At 44.7% G+C, this 22,276-nt stretch overlaps 1 protein-coding gene and 1 long non-coding RNA gene across 13 annotated transcripts in view; one reads left to right on the top strand and one right to left on the bottom strand.

The window, feature by feature from the left end:
- Window positions 1–2,830: 2,830 nt before the first annotated feature.
- On the bottom strand, window positions 2,831–12,561 carry LOC140419758 (uncharacterized). The gene is made up of 2 exons (XR_011946012.1): window positions 12,034–12,561; window positions 2,831–6,211 (listed from the first exon to the last, which is right to left on the bottom strand). It is a non-coding gene; the product is annotated as an uncharacterized lncRNA (long non-coding RNA).
- Window positions 12,562–12,695: 134 nt separating this feature from the next.
- The window catches only part of LOC140419748 (uncharacterized), a 204,541-nt gene continuing 194,960 nt past the window's right edge, over window positions 12,696–22,276 (top strand). For 2 of the 12 annotated variants that reach the window (XR_011946005.1, XM_072503693.1), the window contains exons 1-3: window positions 12,696–12,778; window positions 14,919–15,105; window positions 16,397–16,496. The gene's annotated coding sequence lies outside the window, so the exon portion shown is untranslated. Of the gene's footprint in view, window positions 14,867–14,918; window positions 15,106–16,396; window positions 16,497–22,276 lie in introns of all 12 variants that reach the window. The other 10 variants (XM_072503695.1, XM_072503700.1, XM_072503698.1 and 7 more) reach the window with 10 other exon arrangements.

Genomic DNA, 22,276 nt, shown 5'->3' with positions numbered 1-22,276 from the left:
TTGTGTTGCCCTATTATGTATTTTCTTTTATTCCCTTTTCTTCTCATGTACTTAATGATCTGTTGAGCTGCTCGCAGAAAAATACTTTTCACTGGACCTCGGTACACGTGACAATAAACAAATCCAATCCAATCATTTATTGGTGAATTATTATTCATCATTTATTAATAAATTACATAATCAATTTTGATAATCATTTTACCATTTATTACTAGATCATATGCTCAACTTTTTATTGTATCATTCTATTTGTATACATGAAATTATTATTAATTGTTTATTGCTGAATTATGTAATCATATTAATTTTTAATCAGTATATCAATGTTAAGATCTGTATTATTTACATATTGTATAATTTATTAATACTGAATCAGTAGTATCAAATGTGATTAATTTATTAATTATCATAATTATTTTGAAATGCCTGTTGCGATGCTAAGTGTCCATTCTATCGTTTAAAACTGCATTGACAATATGAATGAGTTATTCTTTGTGCTTTTACCTATCCTTTCGCATTAATGATGTCTTTTATCTTATTCTGATATATCTTTCGATTTATCAAAGGGCCGACTGTAGAAGCCAGGTATTTCTAATACACCTAATATAGGTAAAAGACAGCTGTTTAAGCGTAAATATTAAGCTCCAGTTTTAAATTAAGGATTAAAAATACATATTCTGCAAATTAATTTAATCATTTTGTCCAACACAACTTTTAGGTACATAGCAACACAGAAGACTGATAAGACAAACTCTTTTAACTACATTTCTTCAAGGACAAGGGCTGAATCCATGGCAACGAGGTGACAAGAGTCCAGTAACTTAAAAGGCTCTATTATTCTCATTTTGGGCTATTAGTGATTACAGCGTGAACCACATTCCATAACTTATAAGGCTGGAACATTTTAATGGACAGTTTATACTCCCGTAACAGCCTCCCCGAACTGGCGCCGGAATGTGGCGACTAGGGGCTTTTCACAGTAACTTAATTGAAGCCTACTTGTGACAATAAGCGATTTTAATTTCATAAAACATCGAATCAAATATATTTGATTCCAACTTTCTCAAAACATAACAATTTCATAGAAGCAGCATAATTTACTTAACTAGATTAAAACAGATTTGATTTACATTTTGCAAATCATTGTCCAGCATTGCATGAAGAGATTACACGAAGTCTCCATTGTTACAATAGCCAAGCCAGCATACAACCAGTTTTTTGCTGGCTTTGATATCGCATTCTTTAACATACACAAGAATGCAGATACGCAACAATTTGAAGTAATGTTACATGTTGAAGATGGACGGCTTGCTGTCAAATCAAATGTGTTTGAGTCTAACCCAAACCAATTAGGATTATATTGGGGTGTGATTAGATGACTTAAGACAGATATGAAAGGGTATAACTAAAGAAGTTTCGGCCCTCCATTTTGAGTTTTAGTTTGGGATGAGTTTAGTTGTAGATTAGTTTTTTAGGTAGATTGGTAGGGTAGGTTTTTGTGAGTAGTTTGTTAGTTTTTGTTTCAATGGTTTGAAGCTGAAGATTAGCTCTCTCTCTCTCTTTTTCATATTTCATTTTCAGACGTTGACTTTTTAAAAGTTATTGTTGAGCTGTTTGCCTAAGCAAGAAGATAATGTCTTTGATTCTTTAAAAAGCTTCAAATTGTCTACGAATTGCCTTTTAAATGACTTTCAAATTGTATTCAATAGAAGACAAATAAAACAATTCTTATTGGCACCTGAGAAGTTTTAACTTCAATTTCTACTGAGTTCCAGTAATCGCAAAGTGCTGCTGGTAACCGAATGGTAGAAATCCTTCAGTGATCCGTAAAAAATCATTCTCCCAAAATCTTTAAAATGTTAAGAAAGTTGTTTTAAGAGCATAGGGATAACCATTAATCTCTTCCTCTCACCTTGTTGAATAAATATTCCTTGGTTAATAAACACAGGACAGTGTAGGCCTGTTATTTCTGCCAAGGACATGTCTCCGGAACAGAACCTGAAACAAGACATATTTGATGGGTTGGAGGGATCTCCTAACCCACGTGTAAACCAACTGTCTGAGGAAAGGTCAAACAGTGTTTCTGAGCAAGCCATGAGAAACAAACTGACTTCATGCACTTCTGAAAGAAATAGGAGGGATTACCTTGATTATCTGCCCCTTGCGAATGGGCAACAGAATAAGCGATTGAAACCCCCCCCCCCCAGAAATAAGGTACATAAATGAGCTTTTGAGATGGAAAATCACTTCAGATGGGAAAGAGCTTCTCAAAGAGATTCATGTTGGCTTCAGCTGAACACTCTAGCTCAGACAATTAATGAAAAACAACTGCCAAGTCCAGCTGTGGCGATCAGCTTCATCCACAAGGCTCCAATCTCGGACCATTAATCCATTCCGAGGAAACTGTTACCTCCAGCCACAGAGATCAGCACCCCCTGACCCGGGACCAGTAAACCATTAGGTGATTTGGACATTCTGAATTCTCCCTCTGTGTACCTGACCAGGCGCCAGAATGTGGCGAACTAGGGGCTTTTCACAGTAACTTAATTGCAGTGTTAATGTAAGCCTACTTGTGACAATAAAGATTATTATTATTCTGAGGATACTGTCACCTCCAGCCACCGAGATCAGCATCCTCCTGCTTCTGCCCATCCATTTGTCCAATCTGGGACCAGTAAACCATTTTGTCCTGTGTTACGGCCACAGCAGATGTTATTCCCTGAGCAAGCCAAATCCCAGAGGGAAACCTGACTGACTGGTCATAAGGGTTTTGTATTCTGGAAATAAGGAGAAACCTAGTGAGCCCAGCAGCATAGAATTCCAGTGACACTTTTGGGAGTTTAATAGTTAGAAGATTTAATGACAAGGATAAAAGAAAACTTAAGCATATAAGATTACAGTTACACAGTAAAAATAGTCAATCAAAACATCCCTCACAAAAAATACTTGCTCACCACCCAGAAGTAAACATCTTAGCAACACTTCCTCCTGTTTTTTAACCTCCAGCAAATTCCAGTAATATTATCCAAGGCAAAACTGCTGTCATTTTAGTACAGGTATGTATACCAGACTACTTCTCACTCACTTCTACGCTGCTGTGGAAATCTAAGAATACGCAGAAACAAGACTGCTTCATAACCAAAGACTTTTCCTTTTTGATTGGATGGCTGATTCAAACGTTGTACCTTCTCATAGCACAGAGCGGTTCCCACTTCCCCACACAAGTGAACAGAACTCAGTTTAACTTCTTTTATCAAATATCCTTTCTCCCTTTCATCTTCAATTCTATTGTCCTCAGAACCGCTTTCAACTTTTCCAAAATATAAACATCTTTCATGATTCTCCTATTCCTATTGTCTTCCCTTTCAGCTTCAATAAAATTGAATAACCTTCCCTTTTTTACTTTCAAACCCCTTGCAAGCTGTAAAAGCCCTTTACTCCTCTTTGAAATTGAACTGAAAAGTCAATCCCTAACTATCTTCTACTGCAAAGTTCTAAACTTAATTTGTTTTCATATAAATCCACTTTACCATAGCTTCAGACAAATGAATGTATTTAGCACCTCTATCTCTGATTTCTCAACTCTCCAAGACGAATTGTCTCCATTAACCTTTCCCCAGCTTATTTTAATAATTTACACACAGCCAATCACCCTTATTTATAGAATAACACATTGCCCAAAAATATAAAATTAAACATCCATCTTCATACCTGTTACAGGTTGCATGTATTTGCTGCCTATTTAAGTTATGTATCATATCTAAATGATGCTTCTTAATGAAATGTTTTAAAATCACCAATACTCTGACCCCCTTTTTGGGTAATTTGTGACTCCTGGACCGAAACCTTTTACTTATTCATGAGAGTAAGGGAAGGTCTGAAAACTGAAATAATCCAGAGTAATGATGAGGTGTTAGTTGTGGCTCAGTGGTTACATTCTTATCTCGGAGTCAGGAGGTTGTGGATTCAAATCCACCTCCAGAAACATGAACATCAAATCCAGGTTGACATTCTGAAGCAGTCCTGAGGGAGCACTGCACTGTCAGAGGTCCCGTCTTTCAGATCAGACTGTCAATTTTGGCCACATCTACCCTCAGTTGGGTGTAAAAGTTCCCATGATGTTATTCCAAAGAGCAGGGGAGTTCTCCCGGGTTTACCGCTTAATATTTGTCCCTCAACAAACATCACTGAACAGATTGGCTGGTCACAATCACATTTCTATCAATCTGACGACTGCATTTCCTACATTACAAGTGACTACACTTCAAAAGAACTTACATTGTCTGTAAAGCACATTTCGACATCCTGAAGTTGTGAAAGGCGCTTAATAAATACAAGTCTTCCATTAACAAAGGAGAAAAGACTCAAGAATGGAACAGTCGGTAACAGGACATCAATCAGTCTCATCTTCGAGAAATCAAGGACTTGAACACTGTTTGACACAGGTAGATCCAGAATTATTAACATCAACTGTCTGAATGGACATGATTCAATCCTGGATAACAGCAGAATTCGAGTCCTGCAGCTTGTGAACTCGCTGGTGCGACTGCAGGGTGGATGACCGAATGAATCCCTTCCCACATAGGGAACAGATGAACGGTCCCTCCCTGGTGTGAATGCGCTGGTGTTTCATCCGGAGACACTGCTGAATGAATCCCTTCCCACACACGGAGCAGGTGAACGGCCTCTCTCCAGTGTGACTGCGCTGGTGAATCAGCAGATCCATTTTGCCTTTGAAGCTTTTCCCGCAGTCGGAACATTGAAAAGGTCTCGTGTCAGAGTGAACACGCTGGTGTGAAGTGAGGTGGGCAGACTGAGTGAATCCCTTCCCACACTCAAGGCAGGTGAATGGTCTCTCCCCAGTGTGAATGCGCTGGTGTCTCATCAGGGTTGATAGCTGAGTGAATCCCTTCCCACACACAGAACAAGTGAATGGTCTCTCCCCAGTGTGAACTCGCTGGTGATCCAACAGTTTGCATAACTGAGTGAATGCCATCCCACACTTGGGACAGGCAAACGGTTTCTCCCCAGTGTGAACTCGCTGGTGTAACAGAAAGCTGGATAACTGAGTGAATCTCTTCCCACACTCAGAGCAGGGATACGGCCTCTCCCCGGTGTGAACTCGCTGGTGCGTCAGCAGATTTTCTTTCCTTTTAAAGCTCTTCTCACAATCGGAACATTTAAAAGGTCTGGTGTCAGAGTGAACAAGTTGGTGTGTAGTGAGGTGGGTTAGTCGAGTGAACCTCTTCCCACACTCGGAGCAGATGAATGGTCTCTCCCCAGTGTGACAGCGCCGATGAATTTCCAGCACAGACGGGGATATGAATCCCTTCCCACAGTCCCTACATTTCCATGGCTTCTCCATGGTGCTGGTGTCCTTGTGCCTCCCCAGGTTGGTCAAGCAGTTGAAACCTCGTATACACACAGAACACGTGTACAGATTCTCCTCGCTGTGAAAGGTGTGATTGATTTTCAGGCTGTGTAACTGGTTAAAGCTCTTTGCACAGTCAGTTCACTGGAACACCCTCACTCGGGTGTGTGTGTGTGTCTCAGTGCTTTCCCAGGCACACCAATATTTGGCATGTTTTCCCGCAGACAGAACAGAGAAACATCTCTCCTTCCACAGTCAAATTCAAGTCCGGACGAACGGAGTGATTCTGTGAATTTTCTGTCTGAAAATCCTCTTCTGATCCCAAGTAAAACACCTGCAGACACTTGTGACCTACCTGGTGTCTCAGAAGATGAGATGACGGAGTGTATTCCTTCCTACACTCGGGAGCAGGTGAATGGGTTCACTCCAATGTGAGCGTGTTGGTGTTTCTACAGATCATTGCTGCTTTAAAGCTCTTCCCATATTTGGAACATCAGTGTGAACACGCTGGTGTCGCTGCAGGTTGGATAATCAAGAAAATCCCGTCCCACACATGATGCAGGCGAGTGTGAGTGCGTCAGTGAATTTCAACACGATGCGTAATTAAATTCTTTGCCACAGTCCCTGCACTGGAACACTCTCACTCAGGTGTGTCCATCCCGGTGCTGTTCCTGTCACACTGATGTTTGAAATCTTTTCCCACAGACAGAACAGACAAACATTTCTCCGTCCACATTCAAAAGCCAATGATATTCAGGTCCTGATGAATTGAGTGACTGTCAGATCTTGATGTGATGTTTGGTTTGAGTTTCCTTTCTGTCAATCCACTCCTTGGTAACCCTATAAAATCAATTTGCACAGGTTAGTCCAGGACAGAAACTTCGAACAGATAATTCTAGTTCCCGGGGCATAATTATTGCTCTCTTGTTTCCCAAAGCTGCAAATCCCAGTCCCACACACTCTCCCCTTACCACAAACTCACCACAATTAATTCATGGTCACTAATACTGACGGTAGACAGTGGTTAGCACTGTTGCTTCACAGCGCCAGTGTCCCAAGATCAATTCACGCTTAGGTCACTGCATGTGCAGTCTGCACGTTCTCCCCGTGTCTGCGTGGGTTTCCTCCGGGTGCTCCGGTTTCCTCCCACAAGTCCCAAAAGACGTGCTTGTTAGGTAAATTGGACATTCTGAATTCCCCCTCAGTGACCCGAACAGGCGCCGGAATGTGGCGACTGGGGGCTTTTCACAGTAACTTCTTTGCAGTGTTAATGTAAACCCACTTGTGACACTAATAAAGATTATTGTTATTATCTAGTTCCCGGGGCATAATTATTGCTCTCTTGTTTCCCAAAGCTGTAAATCCCAGTAGCACACCCCTTCCCACAAACTCACCACAATGAATTCACGGTCACGAATACTGAGATGAACATTGAATTCCAGATTCTTAATTGAATTTACACTCCACCAATTGCCATGATGGGATTTGAACCCTTGTCCCCAGAACACTAGCCTGTGTCTCTGGTTTGCTCATATAGTGAACCCCCATGGAGAGTGGTACTGACCTGGAACTCAAAGCTTACCAATAATATCCAGGTTCTGATTAATCAAGTGGCTCTCCCAGCTCTTAATGTTTTGTTTGATTTCACTTTGCTGTGTGTAAATCCTCCTCTTGTAACCCCCTATAAAAGGAGTTTCCAGAATCCATCACTGTCAGTCCTGCTGAGTGGACAGGGCTCACCACGCATGCGCCCTGCTGCACCTTGCCCCAAATGAGGATGGTGGTGGTTAACTGGGGAAAGGCTCTGCAGAAAAACCTTCCCGCTCGGTACAAACAGGGGACTGGTAATTTCTTGTTTTAGCTTTGAGGCCTCCACTGGATGTTTGTGAAGCCTCCCCTCCCACCCACTGCCCCTAACGCTACCTCCGCTCATCCGCCTCCTTCCCGCCTGAAGATGAGACAAACAAGCATCTGTCCGTGGACATGAGCCCTACTGCGCATACTCCACATCACAATGCCCAGGGAGTGATTGACGGCAACTCTGGACCAATAGGGAGAGGGGGCGGGGCTGGAGGACCGAGCAGGAGCAGCTGGACCTCCAATCAATTGGAGTGAACGAGGGGGTGGGCTGATCCCAGATCTCTCTCATTGGCTGAGACTCTGCATCATTTTGAGTTCTTCCCATTGGCCACTTGCGTGGGTTCCACAAAATCATTTCCTGTCTGGGAGGTGTTGATCAATGGGAAGATTTGGAGGACCGAATGGCCTCCTTCAGCACTGTAAATTCTATGATTCTGTAATATAGGAATTCTATGAATCTTTATAAAGCTCTGGTCACCACCCTTCAGGAAGGATGTGAAGGTTCTTGGAGAAGGTGCAGAGTAGATTTACCTGAATGGTTCCAGCAAAGGAGGTTGAGGAGAGATTTGATTCAGGTCCACAAGATTATGCCAGGTTTCCATCGGGTGGACAAAGAAACTCTGTTTCCATTCACTGATCGTACAAGCAGTCGGGACACAGATTTAAAGTTTTGGGTAAAACCTGGATTGAACGATATAAGATCCTGAGGGGTCTTGACAGGGTGGATGTGGAGAGGATGTTTCCTCTTGTAGAAGAATCTGGAATGAGGGAGTCACTGTTGCAAAATAAGGAGTCGCCCATTTCAGATGGAGATGAGGATTGTTATTCTCTTGAGGGTTGTAAGACTTTGGAACTCGCTCCTTAAAAGGCAGTGGAAGCAGAGTCCTTGAATATTTTTAAGGCAGAGCTGGATAGATTCTTGGTGAGCAAGGGGGTGAAAGGTCATCAGGGGTAGGCAGGAATGTGGAGTTGAGGTTAGAATGAGATCAGCCGCAATCTTATTGACTGCTGAGCAGGCTCGAGGGGCCGAGTGGCCTGTTCCGAGTTTGTATGTAAAAGGTACAGGAGATATGAGGTGATATGAGATGTATGTTTCTACACAGCTGGCGGCAATGACCTGAAACTTGCTGTCTATGAGGGAGTTTGAAAATAGACACAATGAATGATTTGACATAGACATTTGAGGGACATAAACCTGTGAGGATATGAAATGAAATGAAAATCGAATACAGGGATAGAGCAGGAGAATGGGACTGACTGGATTGCTCCAGAGAGCTAGCATGGACTCAATGGGCCGAATGCCCTTCTTTGTGCCATCATGTCTCTGACTTTTTTGTGTCATCTAGTTTTGTAATTTAACCCCGGGTTCAGATATCACTCAGGTAAATCTGTGCTACACTCCCTCCGAGGTCATTCTATCCTTCCTCAGGTTTGTTGCCCAGAACTGAACATCGTTCTCCAGGTTTGGCCTAACCAGGGTTTGCAAATCTCTGGGCTTTTCCAGTCACACTGAGACCTGAAATCTTCCCTCACAGACAGAACAGACAAACCTTTTACCTTCCACACCCAGATGCTGCTGATATTCAGTTTCTCATGAATCGAGTGACTCTGTCAGATCGCGATGTGACATTTGGTTTGCGTTACAGGATACTGAGAAGCCTAGAGTGGACGAGGAGAGGATGTTTCCACTAGTGGGAAAAACTAGAACCCGAGGGCACAGACTGAAGTGATGATCCTTTAAAGCTTAGATGAGGAGGAATTTCTTCAGCCAGAGGGTGGTGAATCTGTGGAATTCTTTGCCACAGAAGGCTGTAGAGGCCAAATCACTGAGTGTCTTTAGGACCGAGATAGATAGGTTCTTGATTAATAAGGGAATCCGGTGTATGGGGAGAACGAATGAGAAACATTTCAGCCATGATTGAATGACGGAGCAGACTCGATGGGCCGAATGGCATAATCCTGCTCCTGTCTTATGGTCTTATAAGTCTCCCATTGGCATCTTATCAAAGGCTTACTGAAGTCCATGTAAACTCATCAACTGCACTACCTTCATCTACACAGCTTGTCACATGCTCAAAAAAGTCAATCAAATTTGTTAGGCATGACCGCCCTCTGACAAAGCCATACTGACTATTCCTGATCAAATCTTGCCTCTCCAAGTGGAGATAGATTCCCCCCTTCAGAATTTTCTTCAATAGTTTCCCGACCACTGACGTAAGACTCACTAGTCTGCAGTTCCCTGGCTTATCTCTACAACCTTTCTTAAATAGTAGGACCACATTAGCTGATCTCCAGTCCTGTGGCAATTCCCCTGTAGCCAGAGAGCAATTAAAAATTTGGGTCAGAGCCCCTGCAATATCCTCCCTCGCCTCCCACAGCAGTCTCGGGCACAACTCATCTGGTCCACTTTTAAGCCTGCCAACACCTCCAATGCCATGTCACTCCCTATGTCAATTTGCTCAGGAACATCAGTCTCTCTGCTCGAGTTCCATATCTACCTCCTCATTCCCTTGGGTGAAGACAGATGTGAAGTATTCGTTCAACACCTGACCAATGTTTTCTGGCTCCACCCACAGATTTCCCCCTTTGTCCCTAATGGGAACACTATTCTTGATCTGATGAAAGATCACGCTGACCTGAAACATTAACTCTGTTTCACTCCATAGACGCTGCCCGATATGCCGAAGATTTCCAGTATTTTTTTTTTTTTTAAATCACAGCAGTCCAGGATTTTATATATCTCAGTGCTTCTCCAGTCACACAGATTCCAAAAATCTTTATTTAAAAACGGAACAGACCAGAAGAAATAGGGACAGGAGTCAGCCATTCAGCCCTTTGAGCTGCTCCACCATTTAATAAGATCATAGCTGATCTCACGCTCACTGGGTCCACTTTCCTACCTTCTCTCAGTAACCCTTAATTCCCCAACTGATTAAAAACATATCAGTGTCAGCCTTGCAACTGATCAAGGACTCGGCCTCCACATTTCCTGGGGTAAAAGAAATTCTTTCCTCATTAGGCAGTCCCTCCATGCCCAGAAGCATCCTAGTGAACCTCCTCTGTACTGCCTCCAATAATAATATATCTTCCGTTAAATAAGGGGACCAAGTCTGTACACAATATTCTAAATGTGGCCTCACTGGCAGCTTGTACAGTTACAGCAACACCTCTTTACTTTTATACTTCAACCCCCTTGAAATAAAACATGCAGAAGTAGTCTCAAACTATGGCCTCTCCTTCTAGAATGTCCAACAAGGGGAAATAACAGTCCATCACACGAACCTGCCTCCCATCCATTGACTCCATCTACACCTCCCGCTGCCTGGGGAAAGCGGGCAGCATAATCAAAGAACCCTCCCACCCGGCTTACTCACTCTTCCAACTTCTTCCATCGGGCAGGAGATACAGAAGTCTGAGAACACGCACGAACAGACTCAAAAACAGCTTCTTCCCCACTGTCACCAGACTCCTAAATGACCCTCTTATGGACTGACCTCATTAACACTACACCCCTGTATTCTTCACCCAATGCCGGTGTTATGTCGTTACATTCAGTACCTTGTGTTGCTCAATTATGTATTTTCTTTTATTTACTTTTTTTTTCATGTACTTAATGATCTGTTGAGCTGCTCGCAGAAAAATACTTTTCACCGTACCTCGGTACACGTGACAATAAATAAATCCAATCCAATCCAAACATCGCTCCATGTCTATCCCCTTTAGCAACTTATGTACCTCAATTAGATCTCCTTTCATTCTTCTAAACTCCAGAGAGTGTGGGCCTAAACTGTTCAAATCTCTCTTCACAAGACAATCAATCTGGTGAACCTTCTCTGAACCGCCTCTAATGCATTTATGTCATTGTCCAAATAAGGGACCAAAACCGCAGCACTCCAGATGTGGTCTCACCAACACCCTATACAGTAACAACAGCACTGCCCTACTTTATACTCTATTCCATTTGCAATGAAAGCTAAAATTCCATTTGCCTCCCTTATTACCTGCTGCACCTGCAAAGTTTCTGTAATTCGTGCACAAGGGCACCCAGATCCCTCTCTCCAAAAAGCATTTTGAAGTTTCTCTCCATTTAGATAATAAGTGCCCTTTTTATTCCTCTGACCAAAATGGATAACCACACACTTATGCACATGCCACATTTGAGCCCACTCACCTAATCTATCCATATCCATTTGTTTATGTCTGATTTCCTCATTGCAACTTGCTTTCAGTGTTAGCTGCAAATTTGGTTATCGTACATTCTATCAATCCCATAGGCATTAATTTGGATTGTAAATAGTTGGAGCCCCGGGACCGAAGCTTATGGCATACCACTAGTTACAGCTTGCCAGCCAGAATCATTGAATTTACAGAGCAGAAAGACAGATCAGCATAATCCAAGACCACTCACACCTTTGTTATTCTCTCTTCCAACCTCTTCCATTGGGCAGAAGATACAAAAGTCTGAGAACATGCACAGATTCAAAAACAGCACCTTCCACGATGTTACCAGATTCCTGAACCACCCTGTTATGGACTGAACTGATCTCTTGACGCATTCTCCACTGAAGATATAGTACTGCACTCCATATGCTTCATCCGATGTCTATGTATTTACATTGTGTATTTATTGTATGTCCTATGTCTTTCATGTATGGAACTGTACACAGAACATTTTTTTTCACTATACCTCAGTACATGTGTCAATAAATCTAATATAATCTAACCCCACTCTCTGCTGTCTGTTGGTTAGCCAATCCTCTATCCAAGCTAATATATTATCTCTCAACCCCGTGGGATCTTACCTTGTTTATTATCTTTTGTGCGGCACCTTATCAAATGTATTCTGGGAGTCCAAATACATCTACAGGACCCCATTATCCACTTGCCTTGTTACATCTTCCAAGAACTCCAACAAGTTTGTCAAACACGATTTACCCTTCACCAAACCAGGCTGACTCCGATGGATTGCAGTTTGACTTTCCCAAATGTCCAGTTACGACTTCCTCAATAATGAATTCCAACAGTTTCCCAACAACAGGCATTAAACTAACTAGTTTCCTACTTTCTGCCTTTTTGAACAGGGGGTGTTACATTAGACTTTTCCACTAAGGCAGTGACATTGTGACTGGGTCAGTGTCTCCCCCCCTGGTCTCTGTGAGGTTCTGGAGAGAAGCCGGAAGTGACGGATAGAGTGGAGAATGTTCTTTGTTTCCCATTCGGCTCCAGGGCCGCACTCGGGATTTGTAAACCCCGCCCCCCTGACACTGACCTCTCACCTGAAAGCTCACAATGCTGGGGCCGCACTCGGGATTTGTAAACCGCGCCCCTCGACACTGACCTCTCACCTGACATTTCACAATGCCCGAGCAATGATTGACCGCAGTACCAGACCAATAGGGGAAGAGGGGGCGGGCCCGGAGGACTGGTCGGGAGCGGCTGGTCCTCCGACCAGAGAGTGAGGGGGCGGGACTGGGCTGAGTGAAGCATGCGCAGTGTGACTAATGGCGACGCAGACAAGGTTCTTTGTCGGATGCACAACCTGTAAAGGTGGGAATGGCGGGTCGGAGGGAGAGATGGATCATTGGGTCGTCAGACACACTTTGGAAACATGTTGTATAAACCGAAAATCCAGAAAAATAACTTACCGGTAGCCAAATACCTGAGCGGGGCTGGAGCTTTCTCACAGAGGGGACAAAGCGGCCGCCATCTTTCTTTGTAAGAAGTCTGACATCAGCAGGTTAAAGTCCAACAGGTTTGTTTGGAGTGATTCCAAATGGACTTTAAAAAAAATAAATGTAGAGTACCCAATTATTTTTTCCAATTAAGGGGCAATTCCAATCCACCTAGCCTGCACTTCTTTGAGTTGTGGGGGCGAAACCCATGCAGACACGGGGAGAATGTGCAAACTTCACACAGACAGTGACCCAGGGCCGGGATTCGAACCCAGGTCCTCAGCGCCGCGAGGCAGCAATGCTAACCACTGTGCTGCCCTCAAATGGACTTTAACCTGGTGTCAGACTTCTGACTGTGCCCACCCCCATCCATGTCATCTTTATTTGGCACTGGCATGTTTATTGGAGAAATGTTTTTGAAATGTTTCTTCATGACAGAATGTCCATCCGACTGTTTTACTCGTGAGTTACAAATTCTTATTTATGAGACCGGACAATGATATATGTCCAGGGCAGTGACAATAATTTGCATTTATATTGTGCCTTGAAGAGAGTAAAACTTAAGCCTTTCAGAGAAAATAACAATTGACACTGAGCCAGGTGAGGGGATGTTAGCTTTTCGCAGGAAGGAAAGTGAGTTACAGAGCTGGAGAGTTTTAAGGGGGGAATTCCAGAGACTGAGGCTTTGGCAACTCCGTAATGGTGGACAGATTAAATTCAGGAATGTTCAAGTGGCTGGAATTAAATGAGTGCAGAGATTTTGAAGGGGTGTGTGTGTGGAGGAGATTACAGTGATCAGGATGATCACTGCCATGGAGGAAAAGAAGAATGAGAAATTTAAACTTTTAGTGCCTTTTAAAAGGAAGCATTTGTAGATCAGCGGGCACAGGGGCTGGGTAAATAAACGTGGTGTGAGTAAGCACATGGATAGCAGAGTTTTGGATGGGATGGAGGGGGTTGTTTAATGTTGGAGTCCGGCTGCGAGTGCGTTGGAATAATTTGGTTGAGAGGTAACAGAAGAATGGATGATGGTTTCTGCAGCAGATGAACAGGGACTAAGGTGGAGTCGAGCTGTTCCTGAGGTGGAAGTCGGCAATCTTGGTGATGATGTGGATCTGTGGTCAAGAGCTCATCTGGGGGTGAAATATTTCACCATGGTTGTGAACAGTCAGCTTCAGCCTCAGACATTTGACAGGGATGGAATTGGTGACAAGGGAGTGGAGTTTGTAGAGGGGACAGGAAGGGAACTAGTTCAGTCATCTCAATATTTAAATGGAGGAAGGTTCTGCTCATCCAGCATTGGATGTCAGACAAGTTCAGACAGTGTGTGTCTTGGAAGGGAACTTGCAGGTGATGATCACATACATCTGCTGTCCTGGTCGATCCAGGTGGTGGAGGTAAAGGGTTTAGGAGATTCTGTCAAATTGTGATTCAGTTGTTGGTCCATTGCTTCCTGTTTCCCCCACTCTGTTCTCACTCTCTCTCCCTTACCCTCATTCTTTTTAAAACAAAAAAAAAATTAAGATAAATTTAGAGTACCCAATTAATTTTTTCCAATTAAGGGGCAATTTAGCATGCCAATCCACCTACCCTGCACATCTTTGGGTTGTGGGGGGCGAAACCCACGCAAACACGGGGAGAATGTGCAAACTCCACACGGACAGTGACCCAGAGCCAGGATCGAACCTGGGACCTCGGTGCCATGAGGCAGCAGTGCTAACCACTGTGCCACCGTGCTGCCCACCCTCATTCTTTTTGATTCTCTCTTTCTCTTCCACTACTCAGTCTCTTTCTCACTTTGGTTCTCACATAGAATTCTCTAGTCCAGAGGGTTGTGGATGATCCATCAATTAATATATTTAAGGCAGAAGTGGTGAGATCTTTGGAAGTCAAAGGACACAGAGAGCTAACGGGAAAGTGGAATTGAAGACATCAGCCACAATCGTGTTCAATGGCAGAGCAGGTACGACGGGCTGAATGGTCTACTTCTGCTCCTATTTCTTGTGTTTTTGCAGAGGTCCAAGTCTTGTGTGGGCTCAGGCCGGAGGCAGGTTCCCTTCCCTGAAGGACATTGGTGTGGAGATGCTGGCGTTGGACTGGTGAGCACAGTAAGAAGTCTTACAACACAAGGTTAAAGTCCAATAGGTTTGTTTCAAATCACTAGCTTTCGGACCACTGCTTCTTTGTCAGGTGAATGAAGAGGTATGTTCCAGAAACATTTATATATACAAGGTCAAATATGCAAGACGATACTTTGAATGCGAGTCTTTCAGGTAATTAAATCTTTACAGGTCCAAACCGAGCAACTGGAGCCAGGGATAATCCCAGGTTAAAGAGGTGTGAATTGTCTCAAGGCAGGACAGTTGGTAGAGTTTCGCAACCCCAGGCCAGATGGTGGGGGGGTGAATGTAATGTGACATGAATCCAAGGTCCCGGTTGAGGCCGTACTCATGAGTGCAGAACTTGGCTCTCAGTTTCTGCTCGGCGATTCTGCATTGTCGCGCGTCCTGAAGGCCGCCTTGGAGGTCGCTTAACCGAAGATCAGAGGCTGAATGCCCTTGAATGCTGAAGTGTTCCCCAGCTGGAAGAGAAAATTCTATAAGTTTCTGCTCGGCGATTCTGCATTGTCGAGGGTCCTGAAGGCCGCCTTGGAGAACGCTTACCCGAAGATCAGAGGCTGAATAACCCTTGACTGCTGAAGTGTTCCCCGACTGGAAGAGAACATTCCTGCCTGGCGATTGTCGAGTGATGTTTCAATTACTGGGAGGAGCTTATTCCCCATTGTTCAGAATGGTGACAACTGTAAAAAAAAAATTAGAGCACCCAATTATTTTTTTTTTCCAATTAAAGGGCAATTTAGCGTGGTCAATCCACCTACCCTGCACATCTTTGGGTTGTGGGGGTGAAACCCACGCAGACACGGGGAGAATGTGCAAACTCCACATGGACAGTGACCCAGGGTCGGGATTCAAACCCGGGTCTTCAGCGCCGTAGGTAGCAAGGTGCCACATGCAGCCCTCGAACGGAGACAACTTGTCATCAAACTGTTAGCCTTTGAGTTCCAATGTCTTATTGATGGGACAGAGTGGTGGCAGAGGGAAAGAAAAAATCCTGCTCTCTGGATTTCACTGTCTCATTGGACATTCTGCTCCTGCTCCATGTGTCCAAAGCTCTGCAACTCTGTTCACATGAAGACCCAGGGCAGAAACTCCCAACCCTGAGTAGACGTTCCCCTCAAATTGAGGGACTGCTGATGACGACGTAGGTCAGTGTGCAGTGGGGGTGTGAGCGGTCATCCTGGACCTGGGAACAAGAGGGTAGAATGTAGTGAATTTCTATCCTGGACTGACAGTAATTAATTTTGGAAACGCCATTTACAGGGGATTAGTTGGGGAGCATTTACACACTGCAAATTCAAACCGGGAGAAATGTTTATTTTTGCTGAATTTTATTCCTGGACTGACCGTGATTCCTTTGGAAACTTCTTTCACAGGGGCTTAGAAAGGGATTCGCAGGCAGGAAACTCATAACCAATCTTCGCAACAAATTCTAACACCACTGTTCGAATTACCAGGACCTGGAGATTATAGTGTGTAAGCATTGTGTTCCATATCATTATCACTCACTGTATAAAATGTCTACCTCCTATCTCCCCTGTAGATATTGTTCACAATCTTAAATCTGTGTCCCGTAATCCTTATACAATTTACTGATGGGAACAGTTATTAAAAATCTTTTGCTGGGTTTGCCGTTATTGTTTCTGGTGCCTGGGTCAATGCCGGATGGTCCGTCCGGTTTCATTCCTTTTTCATGCTTTTGTTGTGGTTGAATCAGCTTGGACCAGTCCATTTCCACTGTGCTACTGTGCCCCCATTATCTCAATTAGGGGCATAGACAGTCACCATCACCACCAGTGTACCTGCCAATCACCCACTCAACATCATGTATCTCCCATTAGTGTCCGCAACGATCCCAGTGATCGAAAGAGGAATCTGCTTATTGATTAGAATTGCAGCACCTCGGGGCGGCATGTGGTGCAGTGGTTAGCACTGGGACTGCAGCGCTGAGGATGCGGGTTCGAATCCCGGCCCTGGGTCACAGTCCGTGTGGAGATTCTCCCCGTGTCTGCGTGGGTTTCATCCCCACAACCCAACGATGTGCAGGGTAGGTGAATTGGCCACGCTAAATTGGCCCTTAATTGGAAAACAATATAATTGGGTACTCTAAATTTACTAAAAAAAAGAATTGCAGCACCTCGATTTTTCGTCAAAGCCCGAATGAGACACTTGGCTCACCCCTCCGCAGTCTGGTCTGATCTCTATTTTTTTGCCCCTCAATTTAAAGTACCCAATTATTATTTATTTCAAATAAGGGGCAATTTAGCGTTTCCAATCCACCTAACCTGCACATCTTTGGGTTGTGGGGGCGAAGCCTACGCAGAGGAGAATGCGCAAGCTCCACACAGACAGTGACACGGGGCTGGGATCAAACCTGGGACCTCTGTGCCGTGAGGCAGCAGTGCTAACCACCACCAGTGTGCCGCCCTAGTCTGATCTCTAACCCGCAAGTGAGTCTCCTGCGAGAACACCACACCAGCATTTAGATTCTTTTGGTGAGTGAACACTCTCTACCTCTTCACTGGTCCACCCAATCCCCTTATATTCCAGGTGACCAGCCGAATCCGGGATCTCCCAACCCTCCTTCCCCATCATGGAATCAGCCATTTCCACCGTGAGGGACGATCAAGTAAATCTTCAAAACATACAGGCCAAGGGTCCACCCAAGATGGCCGCGACACACACACACACTGAGAGTAAAACAAAAACTGTTCTATAGTCATCACCAGCAAGCTAACGCCTCTCTCCCACCCCCACCTCCCATTTCCTGCCAATCTCCCCCGCCCCTGCCCCCAGCCAAAAGCGGTTCAATGACTGGGGCCTCCATGTCACTCCCATTCACCAGCTTATTTCTGGTGGGGCAACCCTCTCAGAACAAAAAGAAAAAGAACGATGATATTGCCCACCTCGAGGATAAATCCTCACTGGAATAACTGAGTGAATTCCTTCCCACAGTCAGAACAGGTGAATGGTCTGTCGCCGGTGTGACTATGGTGATCAGTCTCCAGCTCACATGGGGATCTGAATCCCTTCCCACAGTCCCCACAATTCCATGGTTTCAGCATGCTGCTGGTATCCTTGTCCCTCTCCACGTTGACGATGAGTTTATGTCTTGTCCACACAGAGAGCATATGTACGGTCTCTCCCCGCTCTGGATGGTGGGATACATAGAAGATAGGAGCAGGAGGAGGCCTTTTGGCCCTTCGAGCCTGCTCCACCATTTATCACGATCATGGCTGATCATCCAACTCAATAGCCTAATCCTGCTTTCTCCCCATAGCCTTTGATCCAATTCGCCCCAAGTGCTATATCCAGCTGCCTCTTTCAATGTTTTAGCATCAACTACTTCCTGTGGTAATGAATTCCACAGGCTCACCACTCTTTGGGTGAAGAAATGTCTCCGTATCTCTGTCCGAAATGGCTTACCCTGAATCCTCAGATCGTGACCCCTGGTTCTGGACACACCCCTCATCGGGAACATCCTCCCTGCATCTACCCTGTCTAGTCCTGTTAAAATTTTATAAGTCTCTATGAGATCCCCCCTCATTCTTCTGAACTCCAGCGAGAACAATCCTAACCTAGTCAATCTCTCCTCATATGACAGAACGCCATCCCTGGAATCAGTCTGGTAAACCTTCGCTGCACTCCCTCGAGAGCAAGAACATCCTCAGAAAAGGAGACCAAAACTGCACACAATATTTCACGTGTGGCCTCACCAAGACCCTGTATAATTACAGCAATACATCCCTGCTTCTGTATTTGAAACCTCTCGCAATGAAGGCCAACATACCATCAGCCTTCTTTACCGCCAGCTACACCTGCATGCTTACCTTCAGCGACTGGTGCACACTCCCCTCTCCCAATTTACAACCATTCAAATAGTCATCTGCCTTGTTTTTGCTTCCAAAGTGAATAACTTCACACTTATCAAAGAACAAAGAAAAATACAGCACAGGAACATGCCCTTCGGCCCTCCAAGCCTGCGCCGACCATGCTGCCTGTCTTAACTAAAATCTTCTACACTTCCGGGGTCCGTATCCCTCTGTTCCCATCCTATTCATGTATTTGTCAAGATGCCCCTTAAATGTCACTACCGTCCCTGCTTCCATCACCTCTTCCGGCAGCGAGTTCCAGGCACCCACTACCCTCTGTGTAAAAAAACCTACCTGGTCCATCTCCTCTAAACCAGTGTTCTTCAAACTTTTTTTCCGGGGACCCATTTTTACCAACCGGCCAACCTTCAGGACCCAACCCGGCCGACCTGCGCGACCCACGCCAGCCAACCTGCGCAACCCACCATTTTCTCTTACCTTGTTTGCTGCGGACAAAATGGAGGAAATGGTTTTGGGTCCCTTTGGCCCTCGTACACGCTCCTCCAATGGAACCTGTTGGATGAAGGTGAAGCCTTCCGGTGTCGGAAGGTATGGCGTCTCCATCTGTCCAAAGTTCTGCATTTTGTTTCTGTAAAATTTTATCAAATAAAACCTCCCCTAACTTGTAAAAAAAAAATGAATAAAATAAATGAATATAACCCCCCTGAATTTGTAAAACAAAAAGCTGCGACTGTTTAAAAAAAAAAACGGCCGCACTGCGTATGCGTGCCCGATCATCGGCCTCGATGATCTGGCACGCATGCGCAGTGCGGCCGCATTTTTTTTTACGTGTTCGCGGCCATTTTGAAGGCCGCTTACAGCCGGCATTATTAACAGCCGGTTGCTGTGGCTGTTGCGCGCAGATTTGCGCAATCGGGTTCGCCGCGACAGACGGCTCCGCGACCCTCCCGACACCCACCCGTCGTGCCCCCGAGTTTGACAATGCGTGCTCTAAACCTTGCCCCTCGCAACTTAAACCTATGCCCCTTGTAATTGACCCCTCTACCCTGGGAAAAAGTCTCTGACTGTCCACTCTTTCTATGCCCCTCATAATTTTGTAGACCACTATCAGGTCGCCCCTCAACCTCCTTCGTTCCAGTGAGAATAATCCGAGTTTATTCAACCTCTCCTCATAGCTAATGCCCTCCATACCAGGCAACATCCTGGTAAATCTTTTCTGCACCCTCTCTAAAGCCTCCACATCCTTCTGGTAGTGTGGCAACCAGAATTGAACACTATACTCCCAAGTGTGGCCTAACTAATGTTCTATACAACTGCAACATGACTTGCCAATTCTTATACTCAATGCCCCATCCAATGAAGGTGAGCATGCCGTATGCCTTCTTGATTACCTTTTCCACCTGTGCTGCCCCTTTCAGTGACCTGTGGACCTGTACACCAAGATCTCTCTGACTGTCAATACTCTTGAGGGTTCTGCCATTCACTGTATATTCCCTACCTGTATTAGACCTTCCAAAATGCATTACCTCACATTTGTAACATCCAAATTATATTGCATCTGCGATTGATTTACTCACTCGCCCAACCTGTCCAGATCATGCTGTAGAATCTGTGCATCCTCGCCACAGTTCACCCTCCCACCCAACTTGGTATCATCTGCAAACTTTGAGATGTTACATTTTATTCACTCATCCAAATCATTAATATATATTGTGACTAGCTGGAGTCCCAGCACCGTTCCCTGTGGCACCCCACTAGTTACTGCCTGCCAATTGGAAAAGGTCCCATTAATTCCGACTCTTTGTTTCCTCGCTGCCAACCAGTTTTCTATCCACCTCAATACACTTACCCCAATCCCATGCACTTTACTTTTGCAGAATAATCTCTTATGCGGGACGTTGTCAAATGCCTCTGTAAGTCCAAGTGTACCACATCGACTGGCTCCCCCTTATCAACTGTACTGGTTACATCTTCAGAGAATTCCAACAGATTTGTCAAGCATGATTTCCCCTTCATATATCCATGCTGACTCTGACTGATCCTGCCACTGCTTTCTGAATGTTCCACTATAAAGTCCTTGATAATGGATTCAAGAATTTTCTATTGATGTTAGGCTTACTGGCCTATGATTCCCTGTTCTCCCTCTACCTCCCTTTTTCATATTGGAGTGACATTAAGTACCCTCCAATCTGCAGGGACTGTTCCAGAGAATATAGAATCCCGGAAGATGACCACCAATGTCTGCACTATCTCCAGAGCCACCTCCTTAACCACTCTGGGATGCAGATTATCAGGCCTTGCAGATTGGTCCGCCTTCAATCCCATCAATTTTCCCAGCACCATTTCTCTACTAATATTGATCTCCCTCAGCTCTTCCCTCTCACTAAGCCTTTCATTCTCCAACATTTCTGTATCTGATTTGTGTCCTCTTTTGTGAAGACAGAACCAAAGTATGTATTCAAATGCTCAGCCATCTCTTTGTCCCTTATTATGCATTCCCCTGTTTCTGTCTGGAGGGGACCTACATTTGTCTTTACCAATCTGTTTCTCTTCACATATCTGTAGAAACTCTTTTGTTTTTTCAGGCTGTGTAACTGATTATAGCTCTTTCCATAGTCAGTTCACTGGAACACTCTCACTCGAGTAAAGTGTGTGTGTGTATCGGGGGGTTTTCAGTCACACTGATCTTTATAAATCTTTTCCTACAGACAAACATTTCTTCTTCCACATTCACAGGCCAATGATATTCAGATCCTGATGAATGGAGTGACTGTTAAATCTTGAAGTGAAGTTTGATTTGAGTTTCCATCTGTAAATCCTCCCTTTGTAATATCCTGTAAAAGGAGTTCACAAAAGTCATCACTAGGGGCAGGCACGGTGGCTCAGTGATTAGCCGAGGACCCGGGTTTGATCCCGGCCCCGGGTCACTGTCCGTGTGGAGTTTGCACATTCTCCCCGTGTCTGCATGGGTCTCACCCCCACAGTCCAAACAGATCTGCAGGGTAAGTGAGTTGACCACGCTAAAATTGCGCCTTAATTGGGGGGTGGGGGGGGGGGGGGGGAATTAAGCGGATACTCTAAATTTATTTGTTTTAATTTTTAAAAAAGTTTAAGAAAACAAAAGCCATCACTGCCAGTCCAGGGTAGAAATTCTGAATAGACAATTCTAGTTCCTCTGGAACATTTTTTCCTCTCTTGTTCCCCCAAAGCTGTAAATCCCCGTCCCACACACTCTCCCTCCTCCCTGGGCTGAAATCCAAACACATCTGCACCATTTCTTTCCTCCGCTCCCAGTTTTCTCCCTCCCTCTCCTCAGCCTGGGTTCAGTTCTCCAGCTCCTGTCTGCAGACTGACAATAAAATCAATGGCTCTTATTGGGGGTTTGGGGCCTCCAGCGGGTGTTTGTGAATCCTCCCCGCCCAC

Source organism: Scyliorhinus torazame, chromosome 5, assembly GCF_047496885.1.
Source record: "Scyliorhinus torazame isolate Kashiwa2021f chromosome 5, sScyTor2.1, whole genome shotgun sequence".
In the NCBI taxonomy this organism is placed as follows: domain Eukaryota; kingdom Metazoa; phylum Chordata; class Chondrichthyes; order Carcharhiniformes; family Scyliorhinidae; genus Scyliorhinus; species Scyliorhinus torazame.
Note: the sequence above shows the minus strand (reverse complement) of the source record. Positions and strands in the feature narration are given on the sequence as shown.